The sequence below is a fragment of the Triplophysa dalaica genome, chromosome 15, assembly GCF_015846415.1.
Source record: "Triplophysa dalaica isolate WHDGS20190420 chromosome 15, ASM1584641v1, whole genome shotgun sequence".
NCBI classification, from domain to species: domain Eukaryota; kingdom Metazoa; phylum Chordata; class Actinopteri; order Cypriniformes; family Nemacheilidae; genus Triplophysa; species Triplophysa dalaica.
The window spans coordinates 11,361,594-11,368,846 of record NC_079556.1 but is presented as its reverse complement, the minus strand read 5'-3'; positions in this window follow the sequence as shown (position 1 = coordinate 11,368,846).

The window sequence follows — 7,253 nt, the reverse complement described above, 5'->3', positions numbered from 1 at the left end:
TAAAAAGCTGTTCTAATGTCACTTTAGACAGGGATTTTATGATTTTTTTAATAAAATCAATCTTTCAACGCAAGATATTAAAAATGTACCTGAAGCATTCTTGCAATAGTTCAACTGTAGCACAATCAAATACACATATGTATCTTTAGTTAGACTTCTCCACCTACCTGTATTTCTGCACATCAAGTATAATAAGTACACAATTAGTTTTCCAATTTAGCAGACTTTAAGTATAGCAATTAAGTATACCACAATTCAATCATTTTTTTCATAAATTGATGTTTTCATTAAGCACATTATGTGTAAATGGATTAGCAGTATATTTAGCCTTAAATATATGTATTTCAAATACATTTTAGTATATTTATTTTTCACTAGGGTAACCAAAGGGCAATAAGTCTTTACCAGGCTTTAAAAAATTATGACTTACTTTAAAGACTATAAGAAGTTCCTGCAACCAGCCCCAGACATCTTAAATTTAATTTGAGGAGGAATGTGTTACATTTTTACTAATATTGTAAATATAGAAACTATCATTTAAATAGCATTATACATTGAGCACAGTGATAGATGTTTCGGAGATCTCTTCGAAATTTCAGTGGAGACAAACATGAAAGAATGACATTTTTGTCTCTGGAGGAGCGTGTGAGAAGCAGGAGACTTAACCTTAGGAGAAGGAGATCTCTTGTTTGATTTTCCTTTCCTCTGGGCAGCAATATACTGTAATTTCTAAACTGTTCATCAAAAGGTGAGTTCTCAAGGGAGCAGAGCTGTGCACTGAGGCAGACAGCCTGTACAGTAACTTCCTCTGATGCAGCAGATCTCTGTTGTCAGTTGACTTATCCAGACAGAGCTGAGTGACAGCCAAGCAGGCCAAGCTTCACACAGTTCACTTTCCCAAAGGTAGAGTTTGTGGGAGAAAACGAAACTTTCGTTTCATGCGAACAGGGAGGCAAACCAGAGACCCGTTATTCCACAAATGAAACAGTGTAATGTGAAAATCTAGTGAAATCAATTTCTGTTATTAGTTTTATTTATCAACTTGCCAGGAAAAACAAACAGAACATGTGCCTTGAATGCACTGTAATTGCTTTGGATAAACGTGTTCACCAAATTTATAAATGTAGGTCATTTCAAACACGATCCTGACCGAAACCCAAATGACCTCAAATAATACTGTGATATTACTCTGGAACGGAACAAAAAATTCCTGTCCCTGGTCCAGCCCCACTTTCTGAATGGATTTTGTTTTTGTTTGCTGCTCAGACAGCAGGATCTAAGTTAGAAAAGAACAGTTCATGCATAATGTGCAGGAAGGTTGTGCGCACCAATCATAACTGTGAGAATACAGTGTGGTTAAGCACGTCGTCTTTTTCATGCTCTACTTATCATTTGTGCTGATTTTATTTTGGCTGATAGAAACAGGAAGTATTTAAATTCTATTCTCTGAATAGCCTTTAAAAATTGCTTAGAGATGACTTTCTAGAATCAAAATATACTGATTGCCATTTTCAAAGAGTCGTTTAAGTATTTTTTAAAAGTATAAATATACAAATTGTGTTTGGTTTTAATAGAAAAAGCAGCTATAAAGTAAATCCGATAAGATCAAATTAAAAGTCAAACCCATACATTTGATTTATTGTTTATATTTATTTGCACTAAATAATTTCTGGACTTTGATGAAATTAACAACATTAAAAGTATTTAATAAAATAAAATCCATACTTGGGAAATAGTTTACGATTTAAATTGACAACTGTATTTAACAGTAATATAATGAATGAACAGTCTTTGAAGAAATGTGATATGTTCTCCCTACATGTGAACTGAATTCCAGTGTATGTTCAACTGCATTTGCAGTAACGTGTACCTGATGTTTTTAGTGGAAAGTTCAGGAAAACATGAAAACTGTCTAATTGGCATAGAGAAACAAGGATAAGACAGAAATTCATGAAAATGACAAAGAATTTTAACAAACCTAATACTCTACATAACTCATTGCCTTCATGCCTGCATTTGAACTTGTTATTCCTATAGTGACATCATAGACTTCCAGCTGTCAAAAACCTATTGAAATGTTCTTTAATGACTTTAGTCCTGTGCATCTTTAGTTTCTAACAATGTATCCTACAACAGAGAGGACTTCTAAACAGATCAATGATACATTGGACCAATTATATGTGACATATCTTCAGGACATTAAATGCTGAATGGACATGATTTTTTTTTTTAATTAAACAATGATAAAACTGAAAAACTGGTTTTTGGTCCTACGGCTGTTTCCTCCGGCATTGTCAAGCAGCTTGGCCCTCGTTTACCAAATGTATGTGACCATGTTAGAAACCTTGGCGTCGTCTTTAATTCCGTGTTGTCTTTCCCCTCCACATAAAATCTTCTCCTTCTATTTATTTGTTTAAGTCTGCTTTGAAAAACCCATTTCTATTCTGTATGTTTTAATTCTTTTTGAGGGTGTAAAATTGTATTTGTCCCTTTGTTTTGTCTTGATTGATCGGGTATGCTTCAATTTTGTATTATATTTGTTGTACAGCACTTTGGTTGGAACTCCTGGTGTTTTTAAATGTGCTTTATAAATAAATAAAATAAACTAAACATATTCAATCAACTTTAGATTTACTTTGTGCATGGCGGTGGATATTACAGGCTTATGCATATGCTACCCCTTAAGTTACAATATTGAGCTATAAAAAATATTTTTATACTCACAATACATTTAAAATGTTCATATGTAATTATTTAAAATCTGTTACTTTTATTTTAAATAACTCTTTCAAATTTCCACACACAAGAAGTATAATAAATGCTAATAGATGTGCGCCACCTTGTGGCTTAATTTCGACAGTACGGAAATCCCAAGTAGATCTCGATGCAACCTGTGGTGGAAGTCCAACCCAGCCCGCATCCAAGTTTGACGTCAGAGGCCGCGCCCATGTCCAATAAGCCATCGCCACTGTTCCACTCCTGAAACCTGGGCTGTTTCTCAATTCCACAAGGACTTGTGTCCTATGGAGGACCAGGAGAGTCTTGTGTAAAGTAATAAAGCATTTCATTGCTTAATTACTAATTCTTCAATAAATATAAGCATTAATCCATTTGTTTTTAACTTCATTTTATAATTCAATTATAAATAGATGAAATGATAAAGTCATTTATTATATATTGTTTTAATGGGCAATAAAAAACGTGATTGTAAAAATAATTAATAAATGAAATATTAATCCATCAATAAATACTTCAAATTAAAAAGGGACTTTTAAAAATCAACATAAAACATGAAATAAATACATAATTTTAACGCGCATTAATGAATTCCTTTATAAACAGTGGAATTTTAAAATCTATTTGAAAATGCGATTTAAAAAGAGGAATAAATAATTGGATTTACAAATTAAACTAGAAATAAAAGTTTTAATCAGTCATTTAAAATACTATTTATTTTACCATTTGCATTTCCATTTCCCCGCTGCCTTTCTTTTTCCGATTTGCTATTCGATTAGCCAAGTCATTAAGCTTTTCCATTTAGCCTCTCTATTTACCATTATCCTGACACTCTGGGGCCTTGCATCGCAAAAACGAGGTCAAACAATGCATATTAGCTATGGAGAGTGAGACATGTTACAAACTCTCTGATTTTACGTCATGTTCAGAGGTATGTCAGATGAGCAATGGAGAAAAGAGAATAGTCTGTTGTTCACTACACGTGTACCCAGCGCGCTATCAGCGCCTGCTTATTCTCTAACAGAAATCATAGAAAATGAAACTTATTGTTAGAACAGGTTAGAACATTCATACTGCACGTGGAAGCAGCAGTGCTGCGGTCATTTTGGAGGAAGGAATTTGGCTTTGGTCGACTGTAATTTGAAATTGCTATGATGTAAAGGGATGAATAAACTGTTCTTAATTGATTTCTACATGGTCTATAAGTGGTCATCCCTAAAGAAGTCTTGCAGATCTCATTTACATGTTTGCCATTTAATGGTTCTGATTTATCACTCCACGCCCTTCTCCCTTAAGCGTTATTTAGATGAATACAGGACTTACTTTTGCTAGGTACAAATAACTGTTTCTATAACTAAAATACCCCTATACCCTGAGGGTGAATAATAGTGTAGACGCACTTAAGTTTGGTTGTGAGTAACGTCACACAACTACAAATTATTCCTTAAATCTGACTTTGCTGAAGTGTTTTCCAAGGGTCAATAATATTGACTTTAACATCAAGTAAAATGAGGAAAGCCTATTTTAAGTGTGGAGCTTCTAAGACTCATATAGCTTGTGAGGAGCTAAATGTGTTAATGGCATAGCTTCTCTAGCGGTTCATGTGATGCATGGGTGGTAAGTGGTGTTGTAATAGCTAAAGCATGAACATGGATTCTTGTCTCTATACACTGTTGCCTATAGTATGCACATGCCATTAGATTTGAGCATTTCACCTTTGTTTTGAGTTGGCCTTTAATTTGTAGTTGGTTTTAGAAATGCACCTGACAACCACTATAAAATTCTCATTGTACTGTTGTTTTTTGCAAAGCAGCCCTGGTTTCGCTTGTTAGTGTCAGAGCCATTGAGAGAGTCACATCTTCTTCGTTGACTCCAGTGGAACAGTTTTTTTTTCACAGTATCAATAGTTCCCAGAAGTGACCAGTAACGCATGGAGCTGTGACTAAACAGACCAACTGAGGATGTATGCATTTTGTGTGTGGAGCATTTGTATGTCTGTCTTTTGTTGTTTTCACCTTTTTCTTGTTTTTACAGGTATATGCCTTTAGTTATTTTTCTTGTATTCAATGTGTCTCATGTACAGCTGCTTTGTAACAATGAAAATTGTAAAAAGCGCTATATAAATAAAGTTGAGTTGAGGAAAACTAACCCATTTAAAGACGAAAGTCATTTAATTAATAAAAAATGAAAGAAATAAAGCGTTTTAAGAGAAAACATAACTTCATGGTACTATCTGAAGGCTCCATGAATCATGTGATGCTCCAGCATTTCCGACTTCCGTTGGCAGAACTCTCTCTCTCAATGGCTCTGGTTAGTGTGAAACAGTACAGGCTTCAGAAAAATACTGACGGATGAAGTCTAGAGATGAAGAATGGCCTAAAATATTCTGCATGCATAAAAGCAAAAACTCCTTTGCCCACAATGCAGGTATAATTACATCCAGTGCTCGAATTGAATCAAGTCTTATTGGGGGTCCACACACTTTGACTGTATAAAAATGTCCTGGAAGAGCTTAGAAGAACACTATCTTAGCCACTGCAGTACCAACAGAGGCCCACCGGTGGCAAGCCGGTGGTAGTGTGCCACCCAAAAAAAGCTGGCAGACTGACAGCAATTTTACATTGGTAAGCTTGCCAACAGTGTCCGACTGTGTTGTGTCTGTGTCAAGCTGCTGAAACTGTGCCGCCCAGTTTGCCACTGCTGTACCAAAAGAGGTCCAGCAGCGGCAAGCCGCTGGTGGTGTGCCACTCATAGAAAGCTGGCAGACCGACAGCATTTTTACATTGATTGGCTTATCGAAAGTGTGCCGACTGTGGTCCGACTGTGTTAAGCCGCTATATCTATGCCGCCCAAAAACCGCCGGTGGACCGACAGGTCATTGTTTGCTGGGAAGCAGGGGCTGCAAAATTATTATTTTCCATCGCTGTTAAACTCACAGGAATCATAGAGTTTGTAATTACAGATTAAATCTCTTTGCTGCCGCTCTCAACCCAGGGCTATATACAAAATGTACATGTGTTTTAAGGTGGTGGTGTATATGTGGCATGGGATGTGTGCGGTATTTATATTTGAACTTGTTGCGTTTCTGGTGTAAATTATGTATAAATTGATTGAAGTAATGTGTATTGTGATATGTGTAACGGGGTACAGTCTGTGAAAAAAAAATCCTCTTTGAGGACAATAAAGAATGAATCTGAATCTACTGCTTAATACTCAGGTGGCAAGATCACCATATGAAATACAGAACTATTAAAACTGGAATGTCCTGTCCCTTATAACATAAAAAAATCTACTTACACATATCTTTTGTGAACACTTGACAGGCAAATTTTTGCATTTACTAAATGTACATACTGTATAACAACAACGGGACAACAGTGCGGTCAACTTCATGTGGCGCTGTGCAGACTTATCAGCAGATGACATCAAAGTACCGCGAGAGCAATTAAAAAGCACCGCTTCCTCTTTTCTGGCATGGCAACCTCAAGTCTGTCCCAAAATGCACTCCCATGTACCCTTGTGGACTCGTGCTAGTCCCCTATAGGTCTGCACTTCCTAACGTCACCAAGTGTGGACTCAGAGAAGATCCACAAGACCAAGTGTGCTATTTTTTCCTCTTCCTTAACAGTCACTCCTCTAAGGCCCTGTCCCAAATGACATACTCCGGTCTTATGGACCTCCTATGAGTCAACACTTGGTGACGTCAGGAAGTGCAGACCTATAGGGGTCTAGGCACATGAGCGCACATTTCTCGACCGACTTGAGGTTGTTACGCTGGAAAGAGCAGGCAGTGCTTTCTTATAACTCCTGCGGTACTTTGATGTCATACAGTATGCTGATGCAATGATAGTCTGAGCACACTCTTGTCCCGTTGTTGTTATTTATGACATTATTTATAGTTCTGTATTTTATGTGGTGATTATGCCACCCAAGCATTATTAAAGTATACACTTAAGTTTGTAGTTCAACTGTTTATGCATATTTATTTTTCCCTTTCTGTCGGTCTCTCGACGTTGTGTCGAGAACGACAGATGGGGTTCGCCCTTGAGAACCAATCAACTCTGACTACTATAGAAAAGGCCAATGAAATTTGGCGAATGCAATTTGCATGCCGGGCCCCGCCCCCGGAAATCCGGTATAAAAGGAAGCCGGCGTGCAGCATTCACTTACCTTTTGTTCTTCAGAGCCTTCGCTCATGACTACGAACAGAACGAATTCTATGAATTCTTCTTCTTCTACATCGCTGGATCTACGACGTGTACCAGCGGATCGTCCCTACCTGCAGCGACCTTCCCCTGGGCGTCTCGGCGGTTCCGGAGGTGTTAGAGATTTTTTCTAAAAAGTCCTTTTCAGGACTAACTGAGCATTCTCCAGCGCGGCATGTCCCGCTGTTCTCTTGGGTGCGGCACTCTCATCGAGGAGGGGGATGGACACGATCGCTGCGTTAGGCGTCTGGGCGTCCAGCACGCTGAAGCAGCGTTCGTTGACACATCTGCCCGCACTGCGGGCGGATTGTC